Source organism: Scyliorhinus canicula, chromosome 5 (assembly GCF_902713615.1).
Source record: "Scyliorhinus canicula chromosome 5, sScyCan1.1, whole genome shotgun sequence".
NCBI lineage: Eukaryota > Metazoa > Chordata > Chondrichthyes > Carcharhiniformes > Scyliorhinidae > Scyliorhinus > Scyliorhinus canicula.
Genome location: NC_052150.1, coordinates 50,686,275 through 50,712,592, shown reverse-complemented (window position 1 = coordinate 50,712,592; position 26,318 = coordinate 50,686,275). Strand labels below are relative to the sequence as shown.

Below are 26,318 nucleotides of genomic sequence, written 5' to 3'. Positions count from 1 at the left end.
AAGAAGACAGCTCACCACCACCTTCTCAAGGGCAATTAAAGATGGGCAATAAATGCTGGCCTAGCCAGAGATGCCAACATACCATGAATGATTTTTTAAAAATCATAGAATCCCCACAGTGCCAATGGAGGCTATTCAGCCCATCGAGTCTGCACCAACATTTCGAACGAGCACCCTACCTCGGCCCAATTTCCCCACCCTATCCTGGTAACTCCTCCACCTTTTAGACACCAAGGGGAAATTTAGCATGGCCAATCCACCCAATCTGCACATGGAGTTAGGCATTCTCACTACCCTTGGAGGGTTGGCTGTAATTGTTTCTCTAAATGAGACGGCTGCCTCTGTTAGTATTGCCAAAGCTCAAAGCCTGCAGCCATGATGATCTCTCCAACCATGCGCGCATCTCAGTGTCTGCAAAAACTTTCCCATTGAGGTGGTGATGATTGCATCAGGTCCTTTGATGCAGCGTCTGTGCTGCTGTGTCAACTTTCACTTCCCAGAGTGCACAGATACAGGGTTCACCGCTGACTTTTCCAAATATTCGAGCCTGGTGGTGGTTTGAGATGCAAGGCGGAATGTTGAACTTCCTCTCAATGTGACTGGTTGTAAGAACCTTTCTTAATAATAATAATATTTATTACTGTCACAAGTAGGCTTACAGTAACACTGCAATGAAGTTACTGAGAAAATCCCCTAGTCACCGCACTCCGGCGCCTGCTCAGGTACACCGAGGGAGAATTCAGAATGTCCAAATCACCTAACAAGCACATCTTTCGGGACTTGTGGGAGGAAATCGGAGCACCCAGAGGAAACCCACGCAACCCGGGGAGAAAGTGCAAACTCCGCACAGACAGTGACCCAAGCGGGAATCGAACTTGGGACCCTGACGCTGTGAAGCAACAGTGCTAACCACTGTGCTACCGTGCCGCCCAAATCAGCAGCAAATGCTGTCTTTGCCAGGAGTACAAGAAAGCAATCTTCAAAAATTAGATGTTGCAGTAAAGATTAAATAATCACCACCCTTATAGAACTCAAAAGCAAAGTAAGAGTTTTGAAAATTTTGGCATCACCAGGACAAAACACAAAAGTTTTATAATGGAGAAGAAGAAAGAATTCAATGAAAGAATCAAGTCCAAATGATGCTCCCTGTAAGCAAGAAAGTTCGTCTAACTTCCCCTTTCATTCCTCTGGTGATGATGTGAAAGTTGTGTCTTCTGGAATGGCGGTGGTAGCAGATTTAACACTAACTACCAAAAGGGGATAAATACTCGAAAAGGAAAATGTGCAGGTCTAGAATAGACTCATGGAATCACTACAATGCAAAAGGTGGCCATTCGGCCCATCGAGACTGCACCGACACTTGGAAAGAGCACCCTACCTAAAAGGCCCATGCCCCCACCCTTTCCCACAACTCAGTAAACCCACCTAATCTTTTGAACACTAAGGGGCAATTTAGCATGGCCGATCCACCTAACTTGCACATCTCTGGACTTTGGGGAAAGAATAGGGATCTAGTTGGATAGATCTTTCAAATAGTTGACGCAAGCATGGTCCTGCCTTCTGAATGGCCTCCTTCTTGTATTCTGTTGTCTTGTCCTTGCAATGATTCATACAGAACTTCTGATGACTTGCTGAGAATGATGATTTATTAGTTAACACGTGAAAGGATAACATGCAGAATGCTATACAGACTAGCTTGCTCTGGATCTACCTGATGTGCGACTGTCCTTGTGTATGCCTTACTACCAACTCTCGATAGCGAGATGTCACATGACTGGCGTCTGACTCCACCTGCTGGTGGGAGGTCGCATTGCTGAGTGTATGCAATATTATTCACAGGCATATCACCACACTTCTCTGCTGTACCAACTCATTGAGCAGGGGAATGAATTATTCCCATTCACTTTATCAAATTCTCTCAATGCTTTGAACTTTTTTCCTCTTAAACTTTGTACTAATGAAGAAAGGCTGTTTGTTTAGTCTCCTCGTGGCTAAGGCCTCTCATCTCACATGTGCTATGTCATATTTAATTTCGGGCACCAGAAAAAGTGAACCAAATGATTGATGTTCAAAGGCAAATCTTATTCCTTAGCATTATGTAAGTTACATGATGTTTTGTTCTTCCCGTCAACTTCTCCAGTTCTACATTCCAACATTCAGAGTTAGAGATTAACGGAAAACACTTGCAGATGTCATGCAAGAGAGGTAGACATTTTGCCAGCCCTTCGATGTCCCAATAGAGTTGAGGGATTGCCTTTGCTTTGTGGGCAATTCCTTCCCATGTTTTGTTTCTGACCCCAGGGGATTTCTCGGAGTATTTTCCAGATGATGAACTCTGGCAAAGCAAGTTATTTCCGCAGCAGTTTTTTTCAGAAAACTATTTTCTTCAATTTGCAAGTGCGACGATGGAAACCTGAGGCTTAAGGGTGTGATATTTTGAAAGCAAATTAGGTGGCTTTTAGCTGTTTGGTCATCTGTTATAGATTTTAAGAATTGCAGGTTAACTTTTTACGTTGTAGTAAGTGTCAGCTTTGTATTAGAAGGCCATGGGTTTATAGAATACAATCTAGGCTAGTGCATAAGTGGAGCATTGCCATAGGTGCTATCCTCAAGGTGAAACTTTTTTTTTGAAAATAGTTTTCTTTGAATTTTTGCACTTAATATCAAGACTTTGCAGGACAATATAGAAACAATAATAATTAAAAAAAAATTTAGAGTACCCAATTAATTTTTTTTCCTATTAAGGGGCAATTTAATGTGGCCAATTGACTTACCCTGCACATCTTTGGGTTGTGGGGGTGAAACCTACACAAACACGGGGAGAATGTGCAAACTCCACACAGATAGTGACCCAGAGCCGGGATTGAACCTGGGACTTCGGCGCCCTAAGGCAGCAGTGCTAACCCACTGCACTACTCTGCTGCCCTTAGAAACAATAATAATAACCAAAACAATAACAACACCAACACCAGTATCGCAAGCTGCCACCGCGTCTCTGACAGTAATCCCAGTTCTATCATTTCCCTATATTATTTACATTACTGTGATTCATACAGTTTTTTTTAGAAGTGTCCTTATTGGGATTTGTAATGTTTAGTAATAAGAAATACACACAATTTTACATAGGTATTTACAATTACTGCCAGGACTCTTTACATTGTTTATAATTACATTAGTTTTGCTGGGGGGAGAGGAGATGGGGGGTGAAGTCCTGTTACACCTTCTGTTCTCGAGGGAGTTTAGGTTGGTCCACCTTCCTGGTTTGGTATATGTGGGAGGGATCTGCGTACCCTCCTGTGAATGGCCCCCCTCCCCGTTCCTTTTCTGCTATACGCAAACTCTCATTCATCCAGGAGGTGCTCCCTGCATCCCCCCTCTTCCTATTCCCCCCCTCCCTTCCTATCTTCTTATCTGCTCTCCCTCCCAATGGTTAGTTACAAGTTGTGAACAGGTCTGCAAAGAGGTTAGTGAACTTTTTCCACGTGTCGTGGAATCTCTCCTCAGACCGTCTTATTGAGAATTTTATTTTTTCCAGTTTCAGGAACTCAGCCAGGTCTGACAGCCACTCCAAGGCCCTGGATGGAGCTGCCGACCTCCAGCCTAACAAAAGTCTCCACCTGGCGATCAGTGAGCTGAAAGCCAGGGCATCCGCCCCCTTCCCTGTCCAGAGCTCTGGATGGTCTGACACGCCGAAGATCGCCACAGATCGGAACGCCTCCATCCCACAACCCTAGACATGGCCTCAAAAAAGGCCGTCCAGATCTCCCTGAGTCTAGGGCAGGACCAGATAATGTGAATGTGGTTGGTCGGACTCCCCTGACACTGCTCACACCTATCCTTCATCTCCGGGAAGAACTCGCTCATGCGTATCTTAGCAAGGTGTGCCATGTGCACCACCTTGATCTACATCAGGCTTAGCCCAGTGCAGGAGAAGTTAATTCTGTGCAGCGCCTCAATCCAGAGTCCACTCCCATCTCCATATTCAGTTTCTCCCGGCATTTCCGTCTGGTCTCGTCCAGTGTGGTCCTGAGCTTTTCTATGAGTCGCCCTTAGATGTCGCCACATGCGTCGTTCCCTAACCAGTCCAGCCCTACCATTGAGTCCTGAAATGTGTGTCTGGGTCTCTGGGGGAACATTTTGTCTCCATGCGGAGGAAGTCGCGCAGCTGCAGATACCTGAGCTTGTTCCCTATCGGGAGTTGGATCCTCTCTGAGAGTTATCCCAGGGTCACCAGTCTATCATCCATGCACGTGTCCTTCACTCTCAGTAACCCTCTGTCCTTCCTCCATGTCTCAAATGTGGTGTCTACCCTCGCCGGTGTGAACCTATGGTTGTTGCAGGTGGGGACCTCTATGGAAATCTCGCCAAGCTGGAAATGACGCCTGAACTGGTTCCTTGTCCTCAGTGTGGCCACTACCACTGGGCTTCTGGAGTGTGTGTGTGGGCGGGCCGGGAGTGGCGCAGTGGCCAGTGCTCGGAGAGGTGTCCCCGTGCAGGAGGCCTCCTCCATTCGGACCCAGTCTGCCTCCAGTTTCCTCAGCCACCCCACCACCCTCTCTGTGTTTACCGCCCAGTGGCAGAATAGGAGGTTCAGCAGGGCCAGGCCTCCCACGTGTCGTCCTCGCTGGAAGATGGTCTTGGTATCCTGAGGACTCCTCCCCCCCAGACAAAGGCCACGATTAACTTGTCGACCCTGGTGAAGAAGGATTTGGGGATGAAGATCGGGAGTGATCTGAAACCGAAGAGGAACCTAGGCAGCACGTTCATTTTGACCGTCTGTAACCTTCCTGCTAGCGAAAGAGGGAGTGAGTCCCATCTTTTCAGGTCCCTGTTCACCTCCTCCACCAGGCTGGAGAGGTTCCATTTGTGGAGCCTGGTCCAGGTGTGGGCCATTTTGGATCCCCAGCGACTTGAACTTGGTTTAAGTCACTTTAAATGGTAGTTCTCCCAGGTCCGCCCCTCCCTCTCGAGGATACACCGGGAAGATTTAAGGAGACATGTTTTTCACATTTCAGGATTGTTTCTCATCATTTTGCCACAAAAATGGCTTGTAAAACAAAAGTGATTTTTATAAGCCAAAATTTAATCATGGAAATTAAGAAGATAAAAACGATATAGATGATTAAAAATTCTGAAGGTAGCATAGGAACAGGAGTAGGCCGCTGAGTCCCTCAAGGCTGTTTTGCCATTCAATTAGACTATGACTAATCTATATCTTCACTTGAACTCCCTGCCTTGGTTCCATAACCCTTAGCGCCCTCTGCTATAATAATAATTGCTTATTGTCACAAGTAGGCTTCAATGAAGTTACTGTGAAAAGCCCCTAGTCGCCACATCAAGGTACCTGTTCGGGGAGGCTGGTACAGTAATTGAACCCGCGCTGCTGGCCTTGTTCATCATTACAAGCCAGCTGTTTAGCCCAATGTGCTAAACCAGCCCCTGACAATAATTAATCTCGGGTTTGAAACTTTCCATTTATCTAGTGTTAAGAATTGAGGAAAATAAGATTTAAAAATGAAATAAGGATAAAATAAAAAGTGGGCTGATGCATGCTGCTGCCTGAAGGGTTGCTTTGATATGCCAATTAGCATACCAGTGGGAAAAACAAATGTTTACCTGTGTGACTAGGGGGGGAAACAATGGTGGACAGAAGAGATAACTTTAAAATGGAGAGATGGGGGAATTGGCACTTTTATGCTAAAAGTCAGGTCTGCATGGTGGGTAACATCAAAGGGAAAGAATGAGATATCCATAGCACGCTAGCTGGTGAAAGGGACACAGTAGAAACAACTGACATCATAGCCACACCCAGCTATAGAAAGCAGGCTCTCCTGAAAGCAAGTTATTGCTAAAGGGATGCTGTTTATAATGCAACTCGAACAGAGATAGAACAAAGAACAAAGGACAAAGAACAAAGAACAAAGAAAATTACAGCACAGGAACAGGCCCTTTGGCCCTCCAAGCCTGCGCCAATCCAGATCCTTTATCTAAACCTGTCTCCTATTTTCCCTCTGTTCCCGCCTGTTCATATACCTGTCTAGATGCCTCTTAAATGATGCTATCGTGCCCGCCTCTACCACCTCCGCTGGTAAAGCATTCCAGGCACCCACCACCCTCTGCGTAAAAAACTTTCCACGCACATCTGCCTTAAACTTTCCCCCTCTCACCTTGAAATCGTGACCCCTTGTAACTGACACCCCCACTCTTGGAAAAAGCTTGTCGCTATCCACCCTGTCCATACCTCTCATAATTTTGTAGACCTCAATCAGGTCCCCCCTCAACCTCCGTCTTTCCAACGAAAACAATCCTAATCTACTCAACCTTTCTTCATAGCTAGCACCCTCCATACCAGGCAACATCCTGGTGTACCTCTTCTCCACCCTCTCCAAAGCATCCACATCCTTCTGGTAATGTGGCGACCAGAACTGCACGCAGTATTCTAAATGTGGCCGAACCAAAGTCCTATACAACTGTAACATTTATTTATTTATTTATTTTAAAATTTAGATTACCCAATTATTTTTTCCAATTAAGGGGCAATTTAGTGTGGCCAATCCACCTACTCTGCACATTTTTTGGGTTTGGGGGCGAAACCCACGCAGACACGGGGAGAATGTGTATACAACTGTAACATGACCTGCCGACTCTTGTACTCAATACCCCGTCTGATGAAGGCAAGCATGCTGTATGCCTTCTTGACCACTCTATCGACCTGCGTTGCCACCTTCAGGGTACAATGGACCTGAACTCCCAGATCTCTCTGTACATCAATTTTCCCCAAGACCCTTCCATTGACCATATAGTCCGCTTTTGAATTTGATCCTCCAAAATGCATCACCTCGCATTTGCCTGGATTGAACTCCATCTGCCATTTCTCTGCCCAACTCTCCAATCTATCTATATTTTGTTGTATTCTCTGACAGTCCCCCTCGCCATCTGCAACTCCACCAATCTTAGTATCATCTGCAAACTTGCTAATTAGACCACCTATACCTTCCTCCAGGTCATTTATGTAGATCACAAACAACAGTGGTCCGAGCACGGATCCCTGTGGAACACCACTAGCCACCCTTCTCCATTTTGAGACACTCCCTTCGACCACTACTCTCTGTCTCCTGTTGCCCAGCCAGTTCTTTATCCATCTAGCTAGTACACCCTGAACCCCATACGACTTCACTTTTTCCATCAACCTTCCATGGGAAACCTTATCAAACGCCTTACTAAAATCCATGTATATGACATCTACAGCCCTTCCCTCATCAATTAACTTTGTCACTTCCTCAAAGAATCCTATTAGGTTTGTAAGACATGACCTTCCCTGCACAAAACCATGCTGCGTACCACTGATAAGTCTATTTTCTTCCAGATGTGAATAGATCCTATCCCTCAGTATCTTTTCCAACAGTTTGCCTACCACTGATGTCAAGCTCACAGGTCTATAATTCCCTGGATTTTCCCTGCTACCATTCTTAAACAAGGGGACAATATTAGCAATTCTCCAGTCCTCCGAGACCTCACCCATGCTCAAGGATGCTGCAAAGATATCTGTTAAGGCCCCAGCCATTTCGACCCTCGCTTCCCTCAGCAACCTGGGATAGATCCCATCCGGTCCTGGGGACTTGTCCACCTTAATGTCTTTTAGAATACCCAAAACTTCCCCCTTCCATATGACAACTTGACCTAGAGTATTTAAACATCCATCCCTAGCCTCAACATCCGTCTTGTCCCTTTCCTTTGTGAATACCGATGCAAAGTACTCATTAAGAATCTCACCCAGTGGGCAGCACGGTGGCGCAGTGGTAGCACTGCGGTCTCACGGCGCGGAGGTCCCGGGTTCGGTCCCGGCTCTGGGTCGCTGTCCGTGTGGAGTTTGCACATTCTCCCCGTGTTTGCGTGAGTTTCGCCCCCACGGCCCAGGGGTGTGCAGGGTAGGTGGATTGAACACACTAAATTGCCCCTTAATTGGAAAAGATGAATTGGGTACTGTAAAATTTAGAAAAAAAAAGAATCTCACCCATTTCCTCTGAGTCCACGCATAAATTCCCTCTTTTGTCTTTGAGTGGGCCAATCCTTTCTCTAGTTAACCTCTTGCTCCTTACATACGAATAAAAGGCTTTGGGATTTTCCTTAACCCTGTTAGCCAAAGATATTTCATGACCCCTTTTAGCCCTCTTTATTGCGCGTTTGAGATTCGTCCTACTTTCCCAATATTCCTCCAAAGCTTCATCAGTTTTGAGTTGCCTCGATCTTATGTATGCTTCCTTTTTCATCTGAGCTAGTCTCACAATTTCACCCGTCATCCATGGTTCCCTAATCTTGCCATTTCTATCTCTCATTTTCACAGGAACATGTCTGTCCTGCACTCTAATCAACCTTTCCTTAAAAGACTCCCACATTTCAAATGTGGATTTACCCTTAAACAGCTGCTCCCAATCCACATTCCCTAGCTCCTGCCAAATTTCGTTATACTCCGCCTTTCCCCAATTTAGCACTCTTCCTTTCGGACCACTCTTGTCCTTGTCCATGAGTATTCTATAGAACATAGAACAGTACAGCACAGAACAGGCCCTTCGGCCCTCAATGTTGTGCCGAGCCATGATCACCCTACTCAAACCCACGTATCCACCCTATACCCGTAACCCAACAACCTCCCCCTTAACCCTACTTTTATTAGGACACTACGGGCAATTTAGCATGGCCAATCCACCTAACCCGCACATCTTTGGACTGTGGGAGGAAACCGGAGCACCCGGAGGAAACCCACGCACACAGGGGGAGGACGTGCAGACTCCACACAGACAGTGACCCAGCCGGGAATCGAACCTGGGACCCTGGAGCTGTGAAGCATTTATGCTAACCACCATGCTACCCTGCTGCCCCAAAACTTACGGAATTGTGATCGCTATTCCCAAAGTAATCACCGACTGAAACATCAACCACCTGGCCGGGATCATTCCCCAATACCAGGTCCAGTATGGCCCCTTCCCGAGTTGGACTATTTACATACTGCTCTAAAAAACTGGATGCTCCTTACAAACTCTGCTCCATCTATGCCTCCAACACTACACGAATCCCATTCAATGTTGAGGAAGTTAAAATCTGTCTGCATATTTGTACCTCTACTTCATGCTCGCTTTTGGGAGGCCTGTAGTAAAGTCCCAACAATGTTACTGCACCCTTCCTATTTCTTAGCTCCACCCATATTGCCTCAGTGCTCGAATCCTCCATCGCGCCCTCCTTAATCACAGCTGTGATATCATCTCTGACGAGTAATGCAACTCCTCCACCCCTTCTACCTCCCTCTCTATCCCTCCTGAAGCATCTATACCCTGGGATATTCAGTTGCCAGTCCTGCCCTTCCCTCAACCAAGTCTCAGTAATACCAATAACATCATATTCCCAGGTACTGATCCAAGCCCTAAGTTCGTCTGCCTTACCTGCTACACTTCTCGCATTAAAACAAACGTAAAAACCCTTTGCATTCATCATCTCTTCCCTGTCTACTCTTCCCCTTAGTCACATTGAGTTTATTATCTCGTACCTTACTGGCTTTAGTTGCTGTTTCTTTACTGACCTCTAACTTCATAATCTGGTTCCTATCCCCCTGCCACATTAGTTTAAAACCTCCCCAACAGTGTTAGCAAAAGCACCCCCTAGGACATTGGTTCCAGTCCTGCCCAGGTGTAGACCATCCGGTTTGTAATGGTCCCACCGCCCCCAGAACCGGTTCCAATGTCCCAAAAATCTGAATCCCCTCCCTCCTGCAGCATCTCTCAAGCCACATATTCATTCTGACTATTCTTGAATTTCTACTCTGACTGTCCCATGGCACTGGTAGCAATTCTGAGATTACTACCTTGGAGGTCCTACTTTTTAACTTATCTCCTAACTCCCTAAATTCTGATTGTAGGACCTCATCCCTTTTTTTACCTATATTGTTGGTGCCTATATACACCACGACAACTGGCTGTTCACCCTCCCCCTTCAGTATGTCCTGCAGCCGATCTGAGACATCCCTGACCCGAGCACCTGGGAGGCAACATACCATTCGGGAGTCTCGTTTTCGACCACAGAAACACCTGTCTACTCCCCTTACAATTGAATCCCCTATGACTATAGCCGTGCCAGTCTTTTTCCCACCCTTCTGTGCAGCAGAGCCAGCCACGGTGCCATGAGCCTGGCTACTACTGCCTTCCCCTGGTGAGCCATCTCCCCCAACAGTATCCAAAACGGTATACCTGTTTTGGAGGGAGATGACCGCAGGGGACACCTGCACTGCCTTCCTGCTCTTTCTCTGCCTTTTGGTCACCCATTCCCTGTCTCCCTCACCAATCTTAATCTGCTGTGTGACCAATGTTTATTCCTTCGCTGAAACTGAAGACGGCTTTCCCAAACATGGACAAATTAACCAGTGGGTCGTAGCTATCTGCTGGATTTAGCTCATAGTTATATATTATTGGGTATTGATTGGGAAAAAGGGGCATTTTTCAGATTTCAGGAAATGTAGGTAGTTGGGAACGAGGGGTAACTTCATGACATTTGCGTGTGCATAGCCATCAGTGTACTGCTGTAGTGTCCTTCTTATCATATACTTTCTTTGAAGTGAATAAATATTCTTTATTAAAGGGCAGCACGGTGGCCTAGTGGTTAGCACAACCGCCTCACGGCGCTGAGGTCCCAGGTTCGATCCCGGCTCTGGGTCACTGTCCGTGTGGAGTTTGCACATTCTCCCCGTGTCTGCGTGGGTTTCGCCCCCACAACCCAACAATGTGCAGAGTAGGTGGATTGGCCACGCTAAATTGCCCCTTAATTAGAAAAATTAATTGGCTAATCTAAATTTATTTTTAAAAAAATATTCTTTATTAATCGTTCACAAACCGACACTGAATAAAGTATTCCAGATGGGATCTAACTACAGCTCTCTCCAGCTTTTACTTAATTCCCATTCCTTTGTTTATTCCAAACCTCCTGAGATAAGTTCTATTAGCCTTTTAAAAATGACACCCTGTACCCGTCCATTAGCGTGTAGAGATTCTCGGACTTGAACTCCAAAATCTCTGCTCCACCACAGGTCCCGGTTTCTCACCAGTTGGAAATAAATGGATATATCTAACAAAACTGGGGTTGTTCTGAGGAGGCTTTGGGTTGGTTTAATAGAATGAGTCAAAACCATGAAAGGTTTTAAATCAGGAGAAACTGTTTCCAAGACTGTCAGTAAAGAGAGCACACAAATTTAATATAATTTGAAAAGAGCTAGAGGTTAAACGAGGCAAACTTCTTTTGGGCAGTTTGCTCTGACTTGGAATGTACTGCCTGAACTGGCAGTGGAGGCAGTTGCAATAACTCTGAAAATAAATGGTATAAATACTTGAAGGGGGAAAAAGTGTTGCAGAGCTATGGGGAACAGGGAGAGGAATGAGTCTGATTGGACAGTTCTTCCAGTGAGCTGGTGCAGGTATGATGGGCCGAATGGCCTCCTTCTGAATTACATTTTTATTAGGTCCAAAATGGATGACCACGCGCTGTGCATCATTGAACTCCCATCTGTCACAGTTTTGCCCACTCAATCTATCAGTGTTCCTTTGAAACTTTCTGCTCTCATCCATACTTACACTGTGCCAGTGTTGGCGGCAAACTGTGATACACACCTTCATCCAACAGATTTATAAATCAAGTGAGAAGCTGAAGCCCCAGCACAGATCGCTGGGAGACACCACTAGTTACATCTAGCCAATTTGCGCACAGTAGGCATCCATCTATCTTGGGAGAGAGTGATCTGTGCCTGGGGTGTACGTCACTTCTGGATTGAACCATGTTGAGTGTATACCCAATTTGGGAGTCATCCAGACCCGAAACGTTAGCTCCTGTCTCTCTCCATAGATGCTCTCAGACCTGCTGAGGATTTCCATCATTTTCTGATTTTGTTTGAGTATATACTGATTATCCCCATCTTCGCCCCCTTCCTCCTAACCAATTCCTCTCTGAAGCCTACTTGATTGCCTCCAATTCCAGGCACTCTTAATTTTGCTAAATATTTCTGATATGGAACTTCGTTGAATACCTTCTGGAATTGTCCCCCTAGAAAGTAAATAAGGAATTCATCAAGGGCAGCATGGTGACACAGTTATTAGCACTGTTGCCCCACGGCACCGAGGTCCCAGGTTCAATCCCGGCTCTGGGTCACTGTCTGTGTGGAGTTTGCACATTCTCCCCGTGTTTGCGTGGGGTTTGACCCCACAACCCTGAAAGATGTGCAGGGTAGGTGGATTAGCCACGCTAAATTGCCCCTTACTTGGAAAAAATGAATTGGGCACTCTAAATTTATAGAAAAAAAGGGATTCATCAGCTGCTCTGGACAATCGATAGGCTCTTAGTATTCATTGTGCTGGAGAGGCACGGTGCCTATTTGGCTGTGAATCAGGTGGTGGTGGTGGGAGGGGATGGTGGAGGGGAGATATAATATAGAGACAGAGACACAGGCATAAGTCTTCGAACAGAAAGCCACAAGAGCAGGTTTTGTCATGAAAGAAATATGATTCAGGAGGTAGATTGGAAATATCTGATTTAAGCCATGCAAGATGTCAAACCAGTGGAATCAGCCTGCACTTATTATTTTGTATTATTGCTCAAAGACAAGTTGCGCTGATTGAAATCAATACAAAGTAGAATGAGGCCATTCAGCTCATTGAGCCTGCACCGACCCCCTGAAAGTGCACCTGACCTAGGCCCACTCCCCTCGCCCTATCCCTGTAACCCCACGCGAACCTGCATATCTTTTGGATACTAAGGGTCAATTTAACATGGCTAATCCACCTAACCCACACATCTTTGGACAGTGGGAGAAACAGAAGCACCCGGAGGAAAACCACGCAGAGCCAGGGAGAACGTGCAAACTCCACACAGTCACCTAAGGTTGGAATTGAAGCCAGGTCCCTGCCGTTGTGAGACAGCAGTGCCAACCACTGTTCTACCATGCCAGCCAATTAAATAAATGATTTTCATCAGAGCTGTTGTTCTATATAAGCCTGTGTTGTGAAATAAGACTGTTTAACAATCTGCATCTTGTCGCATCTTACCAAGTGTTTTCTCAAGACATTTTGTGAAGGTTGAAGAATTATTTGTGTGAAGGACACGAAGATCCAGTTTAGATCACAATGGTGCCATTGTTGCATCATGAGGTTATGCCATTGTGTGATTAGATACTGAACAGTCCAAACACCCCCATACACAGGGCATCAACCCACCTCCGAGAATTGTTTTCATTGTTTTTCTTAAATAAATTTAGAGTGCCCAATTACTTTTTTCCAATTAAGGGCCAATTTAGCGTGGCCATTCTACCTAACCTGCATATCTTTGGGTTATGGGGGTGAGATCCACGCAGACACGGGGAGAATGTGCAAACCCCACACAGACAGTGACTCGGGGCTGGGATCAAACCCGGGTCCTCAGCGCCATGAGGCAGCAGTGCTAACCACTGTGCCACCGTGCCCCCGCGTTTCCATTGTTGTACCCAAAAGAACATCTAAATCAGGACCCGAAAGTTTTAACATTATTAAACCAAGTTCTGCCTGGCTGTTCACTGGAATGTAAAAGATCCCAAAGCGCTATTCAAAGAGCAGGAAGTCCTCCAAGTACTCTGGGTAACATTCATCGATCAAACAACATCATCAAACAGATTAACTGATCATTTATCTCACTGATATCAGTGGGACCTTAAAGGATCCCTCTGGGGAGTTCCCTGGTGCTTGTGTGGAAGGGGTTCCACTTATCCGTAGGGGTGTGTGCTCGGGTGCCTGTGTGGGAGGTTGCCCCGGTGCATCTTTAGGGGGGTTCCCCTTATCCGTAGGGGGTGTTGTCGTTGTCTTGCTGTCCATGTTGGGGGCTGTTTCCCTGATGCACGCAGCCCAGTGACGCATACAGGGTAGGAAATAAGTTTCATGGTCAGGGAATCCAGAATTTAGAATTAAAGCACCTCATAATTGCCTTCCTAACAACAACTATTTACCTACTTACCCGACAGGTCCAACACTGTCTGGGGGAAACCTAGGAGCGGGTGGGATGATGCCAGTTTTTGAGACTTTCCCAACTCACCTGCAGCCAAACTCGTAACCAATGGGCTTGGGAAATTCTGCTTTGTTTTTTCTGAGCGTTTTACTCCAAATCAGTTGCAGATGTCACCCAAAACGGCAGCTTTGGGTTTTCAGTTCTTTTGATTGTATAATCTGTAACTCTGTAACTGTAACTCTGCCAAAATGTTAGAATTGTAATTAATCACAACTCTGGAGTGTGGAATATGGGCTATAGCAAAGTTATAATGCCCTATACATGAGTCAAGAAAGTTGTGAGCATTATTCTGAATTTACATATGTGAATGATCAAGGATTTCAGGCTTTGTATGGGACTTTGTAATTACCAGCCAAACTTTCACTTTTAACCGATTGTCTGCCCTGCATTGCAACAGGAAGCAAAAATTATCTTAAGACTAAAACAACTCCATTTTAGATTTTTTTTTTATCAGTAAGAAAGTTGATAATTAAAGAGGATTTGAAGACATAAATCAGCTGATGTTAATAGCTCTCATGATCAAATGCAAGGAACAATCTTCGGCTTTGTCTTCAGGATGCACCATCATGTCTTCTTCCAATTTGGCCTCTTGTGCATCCTCCATTTCCTTCCCCCTTCCCCACTTCTGGTAGCCATGTCTTCATCCGCCTAGACCATAAGCTCCTTGAAGTTTTGCAGCCTGGAAGTGAAGGTTTAAAATATGTGGGTTAAAGCCTGTGATAAATTTATGAAGCACTACATTCAGATACATTGAGGCCAGAATTTTCTGCATTGAAGTCTAAGTTTGGAAATGGGCGCAGAAGTGGGAGACATAGGGCACGATTGAACTAACTGGGAACAAAGTCCAATAGCGAGCGCGTATAGCTGCCTGTTTCCCGTCGCTTGCAGCGCTGAGAAACACGACGCTATAAAATGCACTTGCATTGGATAGGGGGCCTCAGGAGGGAATGTGTGGCCAAGCCGCACATAGCCCTATTTTGTGCACTGAGGAGCTCTGCTCATCGGAATTCCTCAGTGTAGTGAGTGATCAGGACACCATCTTTTTAAAATAAATTTAGAGTACCCAATTCATTTTTTCCAATTAAGGGGCAATTTAGCGTGTTCAATCCACCTACCTTGCACATCTTTGGGTTGTGGGGGCGAAACCCACGCAAACACGGGGAGAATGTGCAAACTCCACACGAACAGTGACCCAGAGCCGGGATCGAACCTGGGACCTCGGCGCCGTGAGGCAACAGGGCTAACCCACTGCGCCACCGTGCTGCCCAGGACACCATTTTTAAATGGCGTCCCAATCTCTGGAGCCCCAGAAACGAAAAGGACAGTCAATAGAATGGTTTATTACCAAAAGTAAAGTATTTACAAGTAACAATCCCAGTCCCAGTCGGGGCTACTCTGCACCTCGGCTCCTACCTGGGCCTGCTTTTAAGGCAATGAGTTAACTAGCCCGCTGAAGGGCCTCTGCCCCTCAGCGGGGAGCTCATACTCCACGAGGCTCACGGGAAGATTAATCGGGTTTTCCTCGTGGGTCTTGCGGGAGTTATAATATCCTCCCCCCCAACCCCAAAATCCGTAAGTCCTTCTGAAGAAGGTAGAGCAGGAGGATGTCTGATCCTCTTCGCCCGCGTCTGCACTTCCCGTGGCTGTGGGGCTGGATCAGAGGGTGTATAGCATGTCAGGGAATGACAATTCCTTGATGACTGTCTGGGGGGTACCACTGGTGACTGATCCCTGGTCAGGTTGCCGTTGGAAACCTCAGATGTCTGGGTTTCCATTTCCGAGTCGGAGTCTACAATCTCTCACACCCCGGTGTTGAATGTCAGGGAATTGTTGCTGGAAGACGGTTCCTCTGGTGAGGGGTGGCCGAACATTGGCATTCTGCTCCTGAGGTGGTGAAGGTGCTTCCGCACCATCCAATCCTGCACCTTCACCAGGCACGAAACAGGTCCACTCCGCGATACCACCACCACCCTAGAACCCATCGGGCAACTTCTCCGAAGTTATGGACATACACTTGGTCGAAACTCCTGGTCCGCGTCCACCTTACTTGGTTTCGCCTCTGCAGGTCCTGACCACATTGTATCTTCCCACCAATATCGGGGAACACGAGACTGAGGCGGGTCCTGAGCCTCCGTCCCATCAGCAGTTTCTCTGGCGTTACACTGGTCACGGCATGTGGCGTGGTCCGATAACCAAACTAAAATCTGTTTCTTCATCCCTCTCTTGAAGGTCTGCACGCTCAGCTGCCAGGCCGCATGAGGAAGGGTGATACGGGGCAGTGTGGATGTGCAGCACCCTGTTTGTCTTCATAGACCACTCAAACTCCCAAAGAAAACAAAATCCAGCGGAGGGCTAGCCCTCCCAAACCTACAATACATCCACTGACCAGCGACAGCGGAAAAAGTGACAGGATGGATAAAGGAGCCAGATGCCGAGAGGATGCGCGCGGAGGAGGCCTCCTGCAGGGGAACCTCACTCCGGGCCCTCGCCATGGCGGCACTGCCATCCCCACCCAAGAAACACACCAGCAGCCCAGTGGTGGTAGCCACCTCCCAGACTTGGAACCAACTATGACAGCAATTGAGACTGATCGAAATGTCCGACAAAGCCCCCATCTGCAACAACCACAGATTCACACCAGCACTCACTGACACCAACCGTCAAAAGGTGGAGATAGGACGGGGGATACTGACAATCAGGGACCTATACACTAACGGCAAGGTCGCAACACTGGACAAACTGATGGAGAGATTCCAGTCAGCAAAGGGCAACAAACTCACGTATCTGCAGCTTAAAAAGTTCCTACAGAAGGAGACAAGGACATACACCGGACTACCATGACAGACACTATTAGAAGAGCTACTGGGTGCAGACATCCTAGGCAGAAGGAACGGTGCGAACGGTGCCAAGGAGGCCCAGCCAACCACGCCCACACGTTCTGGTCTTGCCCTAGACTTGCTGAGTACTGGACTGCCTTCTTCGAGGCAATGTCCAAAGTGGTGGGGATGCGGGTGGAGCCATGCCCGAAAGTGGCGGTCTTCGGGTTATTAGACCAGCCAGATCTCTTCATGGGGAGGAGAGCGGACGCCCTTGCCTTTGCCTCCCTGATCACCCGCCATGGAACCATGCTCGGCTGGCGTCAGCAGCACCACCCAAAGCTGCAGACTGGTTATCCGACCTATTGGAATTTCTCCAAATGGAGAAAATCAATTTCGCCAACCGTGGGTCAGAAGAGGGCTTCCACAAAACATGGGAGCCATTCACCTGACTGTTCTGAGACCTGTTTGTGGCCAACTCATAAATAAGTAGGTAGCCAAAAGCCAGGGATAAATAGCCAGGATAAGCGAGAAGAGAGGAAAGTGAGGGAGGACTTGGGGGAGGGGAGCAAGATGAGGTAACCAAACCTAGCAGGACAGTAAGAAGCCTTACAACACCAGGTTAAAGTCCAACAGGTTTGTTTCAAACACGAGCTTTCGGAGCGCAGCTCCTTCCTCAGGTGAATGAAGAGGTGGCAGAGAAGAAGAGGGGGAGGGGGGAAAGAGGGTGGGACTGGGAGGGAAGAACAAAAGAGGTGAACCAGAAAGGGGGAAAGATAAGAGAACACAAATGAGGGGGAGAGTGTAGGGGGACACAACAGCTGCAACAACTACAGCACGGCGAGAGAAAGTAATAAAGAACGAGAAGAATAAACGGACATGGGCCGAAGCCAAGGAAACTGCACCGGAATAAAAAAATGTAATTAGCATAAGGGGGGTGCCACCCAGGTACCCCCTCCACCCAAGTTTGTTGTTATGTAAACAGAAAAAGAAAATAGAAGAATGGGGAGAAAGACTCCCTTTTCTGCTACGTGTTTCCTTGGCCCTTTGTGTTTTGTGTTGCTATGTCTAAATGCATATTTATATCATGTACAAAACCCAATAAAAACATTTAAAAAAAATAAACCTCTGAAACTTGTTGCTGGCGAAGGGGGTGCCATTGTCTGTGATCAGTACCTCCGGAATGCCGTAGGTGCTGAAGGAGAGCCACAGCTTCTTAATCACAGCCATTGAAATGGTGGACAACATCTGATGGACTTGCAGCCACTTGGACTGGGCATCAACCACAAGTAAAAACATGGACTATTGGAAAGGTCTGGCGAAATCGGCTTGTAGGCACGCCAAAGGCTGGCCTGGCCATTCCCATGGATGCAGCTGGCGGGAGTTTCTGCTGTTCAGGGCAGTGGTGTGTGGTTGGGCCAATCGTTCAGTCGCGCCATTCAGGCCTGGCTGCCACATATAGCTGTGAGCTAGCATCTTCATTTGTGGCACCTCTGAATGTCCATTGTGCAGATCCTGAAGGATGGTGTCTCTGCCCTGGCTTGGGACTGCGATGCAAGCCCGCTACAGAAATATTCCATCTTCCACGCTGAGCTCCTGCATTTTGGCTTCAAAGGCCCATAGTTCTTCAGCAGTTTCCTTTGCTGGCCCCCGTATAAGACAATGTGGCACACTTTCGCCAATATGGAGTCTTATTTGCATCCAGTTGAGTGTCCGGATGGCAGTGACCGACAAGGTGTCCATAAAGTTAAGCTTTGTCAGCTCTCAGTGGGTATGGGGGGATTGGGGGGGGGGGGGGGGGGGGGGGGGGGGAGTGTGCCGGCAGCGGGAGACTGCTCAACATGTCCATGCCCATAATTTGTGTGCCTGGGCGATGCTCGAAAGTGTACTTGTACGCTGATAGCAACAGGGCCCATCGCTGAATCCGGGCGTACGGTATTGACGGGATCGCCTTATCCTCTTCTAAAAGCCCTAGTAATGACTTGTGGTCCGTCACAATGTGAACCAACACCCATACACATACTGAAAAAGCAGGCCAGCCTTTCTTTTTCTATCTGGGTGTAAATGCTCTCTGCAATGGCCAAAGTCCTTGACACAAATGCTATCGGCTTTTCTTTTCTGTTAGCATTGCGGTGGGGCAATACAGCTCCGATTCCGTAAGGCAAGGCAGCGCACATCACCAAAGAGGTTTGGAGGGGTCATAATGTGTCAATAATCCGGATGACCTTAGCTACTGCTTCACCCTGGCAAAAGCTTCCTCCTGAGGTGCTCACCATGCCCATTCTTGGTGTTTCTCCAGCAACGTGTGCAGTGTGTTGCTAAACCAGGATTATATTTCCGGTAGTAGTTTATAAGAGCTAAGAACGGGGCAGCCCGGTGGCACAATGGTTAGCATTGCTGCCTACGGCGCTGAGGACCCAGGTTCGAATCCCGGCCCTGGGCCACTGTCCATGTGGAGTTTGCACATTCTCCCTGTGTCTGCGAGGGTTTCACCCCCACAACCCAAAGATTGGTAGATTAGCCACGCTAAAATTGCCCCTCAATTGGAAAAATAATTGGGTACTCTAAATTTATTTTAAAAAAATACGAGCTAAGAACGACTGTAACTCTATCATGTTTTCGGGAGTGGCAGCTTGCCTGATCGCCCTCACCTTCTCCTCTACCGGGTGTAGTCCACCCCGATCCACACTATTTCACAAGACGGTAACCTCCTTGGTGTGAAAAGGGCACTTCTTGAGGCGGACGCCCGACTCGGGAAACTTCCTCAAGGCTGCTCTATTCACGTGGTTCTGGTGACCGGGACATCGTCCACGTTGACCACCACACGCAGTACCTTCTCAGGATGTTTTCCATAACACGCTGAAATATTGTACAAGCTGATTTCTTGTGTATTCGTAGAGGCCCCTGTGGGTATTAATGGTTACCTAAAAGCTGGAATTGGCTTTCAGCTCCAGCTGGAGATAGGGTTGGCTCATGTCAAGCTTGGAAAAGGGATGAAAAGGGCGGTAAGGTGGCAGAGTGCTAAGCACGCTGCCTCACAGCTCCAGGGTGCCGGGTTCAATTCTGGCCTTGGTGACTGTCTGTGCGGAGTCTGCACGTTCTCCCCGTGTGTGCGTGGGTTTCCTCCGGGTGCTCCGGTTTCCTCCCACAGTCCAAAAGATGTGCAGGTCAGGTGGATTAGCCACGATCAATTGGCCCTTAGTGTCCAAGGATATGTTGGTTAGTTGTGATTATGGGGGTACGGGGATTGGGTGAGGGAATGGGCCTAGGTAGGGTGCTCTTTGAGAGGGTCAGTGTAGATTCTCTGGGCTGAATGGTCTCTTTCTGCATGGTAGAAATTCTATGACCCCAGCTAACTTTGCATCTGGACTCTCCCCGCGAGGGGAGATTTTCCAGATGCAAATCCTCTGTCAGACTGGTGAGGTTCCATTTGTAGATCTCTTTCCAGTCATGAGCTATTTGGATCCCCAATTGCGGAATTTGTGTCGGGCTTGTTTAAATGGCAGTCCAGTAAGTGCTGCCCCCCCCCCCCCCCCCCGCGGGTGTACTGGGAAGATCTCGCTTTTGCTCATGTTGAGTTTGTAGCCTGAGAAGGCGACAAACTCTTTCAGGAGCGCGATGATTCCGTCCATGCTGCTTTGTGGGTCCGAAATGTAGAGGAGCAGGTCATCTGCATAGAGTGAGACTCTGTGCTCTCTGCCTCCCCTTCGGATCCCCCTCCAGCTTTTTGATGCTCGGAGAACAATTGCTAATGGTTCAAACAGCCGCGGGGACAGTGGGCATCCTTGTCTGGTGCCCTTGTGCAGCTGGAAGTATCGGGAGTTGGTATTGTTGGTCCTTACACTCGCCATGGGAGCGTTGTATAGGAGCTTTACCCAAGAGGTGAACCCTGTTCCAAGCCCGAACCGCTCCAGTACCTCTATGAGGTATTTCCATTCGACTCTGTCGAAGGCCTTTTCTGCATCTAGGGAGACGATCACCTCTGGTGTTCTCCCCGGATGGGGTCATTATCACGTTTCGCAGGTGCCTGATGTTCGAGGTTAGCTGCCTACGTTTGACAAAACCCGTCTGGTCCTCTGTGACCACCTCAGGTACACAGTCTTCTAGCCTTTTGGCTAGGATTTTGGCCAGTATTTTGGCGTCTGCGTTCAGCAGTGAGATGGGTCTGTATGACCCACATTCCGTTGGTGGGAGGCCTTGTTGACGGTAAACTTGTAATCACCGCACAGATTTTAATACCAGGGCTACCAGTGCTGCCCAATCAGCAAACTGTACCGAGTGGATGATACCAAGGCCTTGCAGTCGACTGGGTTCATCCTCGACTTTCGCCAGCAGCACACAGGGCAGGGCTTTTCAAACTCAGGGTCACCACTCGCGTGTGGGTTACGGGCAGGTGTCGGGAGGGTCTCAAAGCGATCGGTTGTGGCGTTCCCGATCACGGGAAGATGTCCCCAATGGCCGCGACCGGCTTTTAAGAATGCCGACCACGGGCAGTCTCTGATTGGTTGCGACATTTGACGAGGCGGGGTGACGCAAGGCTGGACTGCGTGCTGGTCACTGCGCGCGTGCGGTGGGGGGGTGGGGAAAGAGGCTGTCGGGTGTCCACGTGGGCGCGCGATACTAACAGTGGTGGCCCCAGCTTGGAGCTCCGCTCTGGTGCTCGTCCTCTGCGCGCTGTTTGGCTGGTCCACCGCCAGCAATCAGATGAATGTGACCTACGGCTTCTTGGTCAAGTTGTTCAACGGCGTCGGGAAGTGGTCAGCAGTCTGTGACTGGGGTGAATGCAGCTACTGGACAGTGAGAGGGAAGCCAGGCCAGGTTTGTTAGCCAGGAATACCGATCAAACGAGGCCAGTCAATATGGCTGACACATTTCCACACTGGGACAAGCCGACACAGTCATCATTTTGTGTCTCCACTCTGGAAACCAGGAAGTAAGTGCTTTTGGTGAGAATGGAGAAGGAGATGATTTGGATGTTTGGATAGGTCAATGCAGTGGAACCAGTAAAAAATACTGTGACATTATGTGTGTTTGACAAGTTACTTCATCTTATCTAAAGTCATAGTTTGTAAAGTAAAAACAAAATTGTACTTTTTCTGTATTTTTTTCTATACCTCGAGAGAATCAGGACTGGAGTTCAACTGTTGGGTTTGCGGGACACCCAAGTCATGGCTGGCGACCTACATGGGAGAGCCCCTAGCCATAGCAAGCAAGGCGATGACCCCGGTTACTTACGGGCAGCAGTCCATTAGGCTGCCGTTAATAGTAGTGAAGGGCCCTGGACTGAATCTGCTGGGCCAAACCCAACAGTTGAACTCCAGTCCTGATTCTGTCGAAGGTCTGCCTCCCTATTACCAAAACTGCGGACTTCGCGTCCAACTCCATCTCTAACGGGTGGCTGTTCATCTGGACGGCAATCCTGATGGGGCAACGTGTGGCGCGACAATGCAATTTCATACACTCCTCGTTATCAGGTTGTTTTAAGTGGAGGGTCCGGGCACTGGGCTGGTATCTCCCTTGGGTAGGGCAGTGAGTTCGCTGGCTGACCTGCGGTTTCCTATCTCTGTGATTTTGGTGAGGGGGCGCCGGAATGGGGGGGGCATCCTATGCTGCTTACCTCCATCCTTGACTTCCCCTGGAGTTCCTGGACTCCCTTCTCTGCACTCTCCCTTGAGGGGGAGTTCTCAATGGGCTTTTATAGGTCCAGCAATGCCTCGGCCAGCAATTCCCGCTGGTTTGCCTTATTGTGTACTCAGCATACAAGCGGCCCAGTACTCGGGCAGTGATAGCCAATAGCCACAAAACTCTGCCAATTTGTACAGTCGCACCATAAACTCGGTAACAGACTCCTCTTGAGGTCCTCTCGGCCATATTAAATCGGTACCACTGTACGATAACTGACGGCTTAGAGGTGTAGTGGCTTGCCACAAGGGTCACTAGCTCTTCGAATGTCTTGGAGTCTGTGGGGCACCTCTTTATAAGTGGGAGTCAGAAGAACTGCCGTCTGGCAATCATCCCCAACAATAGCATTCACCTTAAAAAAAAAGCACATACGCTCTACGTACTGAGTCCAGTCCTCTGCACCCACATTGAATACTTCGGGCCTACCAAAGAACGGCATTTTCAAAATGGTGCAAATCTTATTCCTTCATGAAGAGAAAATCACAGTGCTTCAAATGGTTAGCAGAGCCGACTGTAATTCCACTTTATCCTCGTCGGCAATTTAGTAGTCTGGAAAGGAGAGTCAAAAGGTTTATTATCAAAGGTAAAGTATTTGCAAGTAACAGTCCCAGTCTCAGTCAGGACTACACTGCAACTCAGCTCCTTCTGGGCTGGCTTTTAAGGCCCTGAGTTAACTAGTCCGCTAATGGGCCTTCACACATGGAAGTCCCTGAAGTTGTGACAGGCACTATATAAATGCAATTTCTTGCTTCCTTCAATGGTGAAATATGCATAAATGAAGCAAGTATTATTCATCAGCAATGTGATGGGCATAATTATCACTATCCCGTGAGGAATTGTTACAGCGGATGCACTTAAAAGTCAATGGTGATTCACATTTACAGCGCATTCTGAGGCTTAGAAAGAGTAGGAAATTCTGATTCCCAACAGAGATGACAGCCCATTAAAAAATTAATTTTTCTTTATAATCTCATAAAGCTGACTGCTCTTAACCCCATATATGAGATGGCCTTCTGTGTATTGTCAAATTAACCTAATTTGCACTGCTCGTATATACTGAGGACATATTTAAGTCTATTTAATGCATGCTAAGTCATTATTCTACCTGAAAAGAAATTGAAAATTCTGAGCCAATGTATCGGTTAGGTTCAGCTGGCGGCTCTTGTGCACTTGAGTGGTTGAGGCTGTGCCTTCAAATCTCAGGGTTGGGTCTAAGCTGCTACTGTCCTAAGAAAGTGCTCAGAGCTTCCATTCTTCCACTGAGATGTTCCATCAAGAACCTGCCATGATGGTAAAGACCCCGTGGTACCGTTTCAAAGAGAAAACAAAATTTTGTTAGCTCACATTCTTTCCTCAGCCGCCACTGGAAAAATCGAATGAACAAATGGTGCCTCTTGTTGTGGCATTTCGGATCTTGCTGTGTACACATTACCTGCTGTGCTTGCTGTATAACAGCCGTGATTGCTCTTCAAAAATGATTCATTAGTGGTGAAAGCACTTCATGGTTTTCTGAGAGGTGGTGAAATCTCATATAAATACAGGTATGTCGGGGCGACACGGTAACACAGTGGTTAACACTGTTGCTTCACAGCTCCAGGGTCCCAGGTTTGATTCCCAGCTTGGATCACTGTGTGTGCGGAGTCTGCACGTTCTCCCGATGTCTGCGTGGGTTTCCTCCGGGTGCTCCGGTTTCCTCCCACAGTCCAAGGATGTGCAGGTCAGGTGGATTGGTCATGCTAAATTGCCCTTAGTGTCCAAAAAGGTTAGGTGGGGTTACTGGGTTACAGGATGGGGTGGAGTTGTGGGCTTAGTTGTGTGCTCTTTCCAAGGGCCGATGCAGACTCAGTGGGCTGAATGGACTCCTTCTGCACTGTAAATTCTATGATTCTGTCTGCATCATAGTCATGCTTGTTAACAATCTTGTAAGCCCTTTATTCTGATTAATCAACCACACTATTAAAATGATTATTGAGTTGTACATGGTTTACTTTCTCTGGCAGTAGTTCGGTAGAAGGGACTCTGACCTGTGACTGGGACAATTGAAGTTTGGCAAAAACTACAGGGATTTGCCATTGTTTCTTGCAGATACATTGCATCTATTAACATGGGGTTTCACAGTATTGAACTCGACTTGTTAATTTATTTTATTTATCCTTTCTCCCTTTCAATGTCATAGTCACATGAAGTGATTTCATTTTTTAAACCAAATTTAAAGTACCCAATTCATTTTTTCCTAATTAAAGGCCAATTTAGCATGGCCAATCCACCTACATTGGGTTGTGGGGGAGAGACCCACGTGGGCACAGTGCAAACTCCACACAGACAGTGACCCGGGGCTGGGATCGAACCCGAGTCCTCAACGCTGTGAGGAAGCAGTGCTAACCACTGCGCCAGCGTGCCACTCCAGTATGAAGTGATTTCAGTCCACATTGACACACCAAACTATAAACTAGACATGGATAAGGAAGGCCTTGTGACCTATCTTACCTCCTGCACTCTGAAAGATTAGACAGATCTTCATATCGTCACCTACTTGTTCCTCAAGTATTTCTAGGTTCTTACCTTCACTAACTGATTCAAGTATTGATTTTTGCCTCCATTAACAATCCTATTTTTTTCTACAACTGGTTTGGACCCAATTTTGTGATTTAGCAAGAAGTGACTTTTTGGATTTATTTTTTGCTTCTACAAAATATTTCATAGAATCCCTACAGAGCAGAAGGAGGCCATTCAGCCCATCAAGTCTATACTGACCCTCTGAAAGAGCACCCTGCCTAGGCCCACTCCCCCATCTTAACCCCGTAACCCCATAACACTGCCTAACCTTTGGACAGTAAGGGACAATTTAACACGGCCAATCCAGCTAATCTGTACATCTTTGGACTGTGGGAGGAAACTGGAACACCCGGAGGAAACCCATGCAGACACGGAGGGAACGTGCAAACTCGACGCAGACAGTCACCCAAGGTCAGATTCGAACCCAGGTCCCTGGCGCTGTGAGGTCGCAATGCTAACCACTGTGCCACCATGCCGCCTTCTTACATACCTGTATAAGATTACCTTTCAGTCATCTTCTTTTAAGGTTGAAAAGTTTTTCACCTCTGACTATCCTGACTCTGGGTCACTGTCCGTGTGGAGTTTGCACATTCTCCCCATGTCTGTGTGGGTTTCACCCCCACAACCCAAAGATGTGCAGGTTAGGTGGATTGGCCACGCTAAATTGCCCCTTAATTGGAAAAAAAAATTGGATACCCTAAATTTATTTAGAAAAAAATCACCTCTGACTATCATCTTTGCAAAACAGTGACCTGAAGCAGGCGATTAAAGTGCTCTACAGTTTGACTCTGGCTTGCAATCTACAAATTGTGGCTATAACAGGACAACATCATTTCTTGTTTCTCTGCCTGTGTTTAGATATATTGAATACCAGATCAATTAAGACCTGGGGTTTCTTTTTGCCTTTATATTTTAGTATCTTGACACAGCACAGCCAAACTTCATCTGGAGTATAATGTTCCGTTTTGAACTCGCCACCTTAGGAAAGAGACACTAATATGCCCTCCAACACCTAATAGCTTGTTAATGTTCACATTGAGATAAAAGTTGTAAATGTTTTAAATTTTAGGCTCTGGACCTACATCTGGCCAATTCTTTGATTATTCAGCAGGAGGCCTGAACTGTAACCTGCCCCCACACTGTGCACTGCATGGGTAGCACCATAATCTGGACCATTGATATAAACTATCACTTTTCAGT

The 26,318-nt window shown here is 47.3% G+C and overlaps 1 long non-coding RNA gene across 2 annotated transcripts in view; it reads right to left on the bottom strand.

Annotated features, from left to right (window-relative positions):
- Positions 1 to 14,566: 14,566 nt before the first annotated feature.
- LOC119965609 overlaps positions 14,567 to 26,318 on the bottom strand; it is a 75,543-nt gene continuing 63,791 nt past the window's right edge. Inside the window, exons 2-3 of one of the 2 annotated variants that reach the window (XR_005460564.1) lie at positions 22,915 to 23,111; positions 14,567 to 14,743 (exon numbers count right to left, since the gene is read on the bottom strand). This is a non-coding gene — a long non-coding RNA (uncharacterized LOC119965609). The remainder of the gene's footprint in view (positions 14,744 to 22,914; positions 23,112 to 26,318) is intronic. The other variant, XR_005460565.1, reaches the window with a different exon arrangement.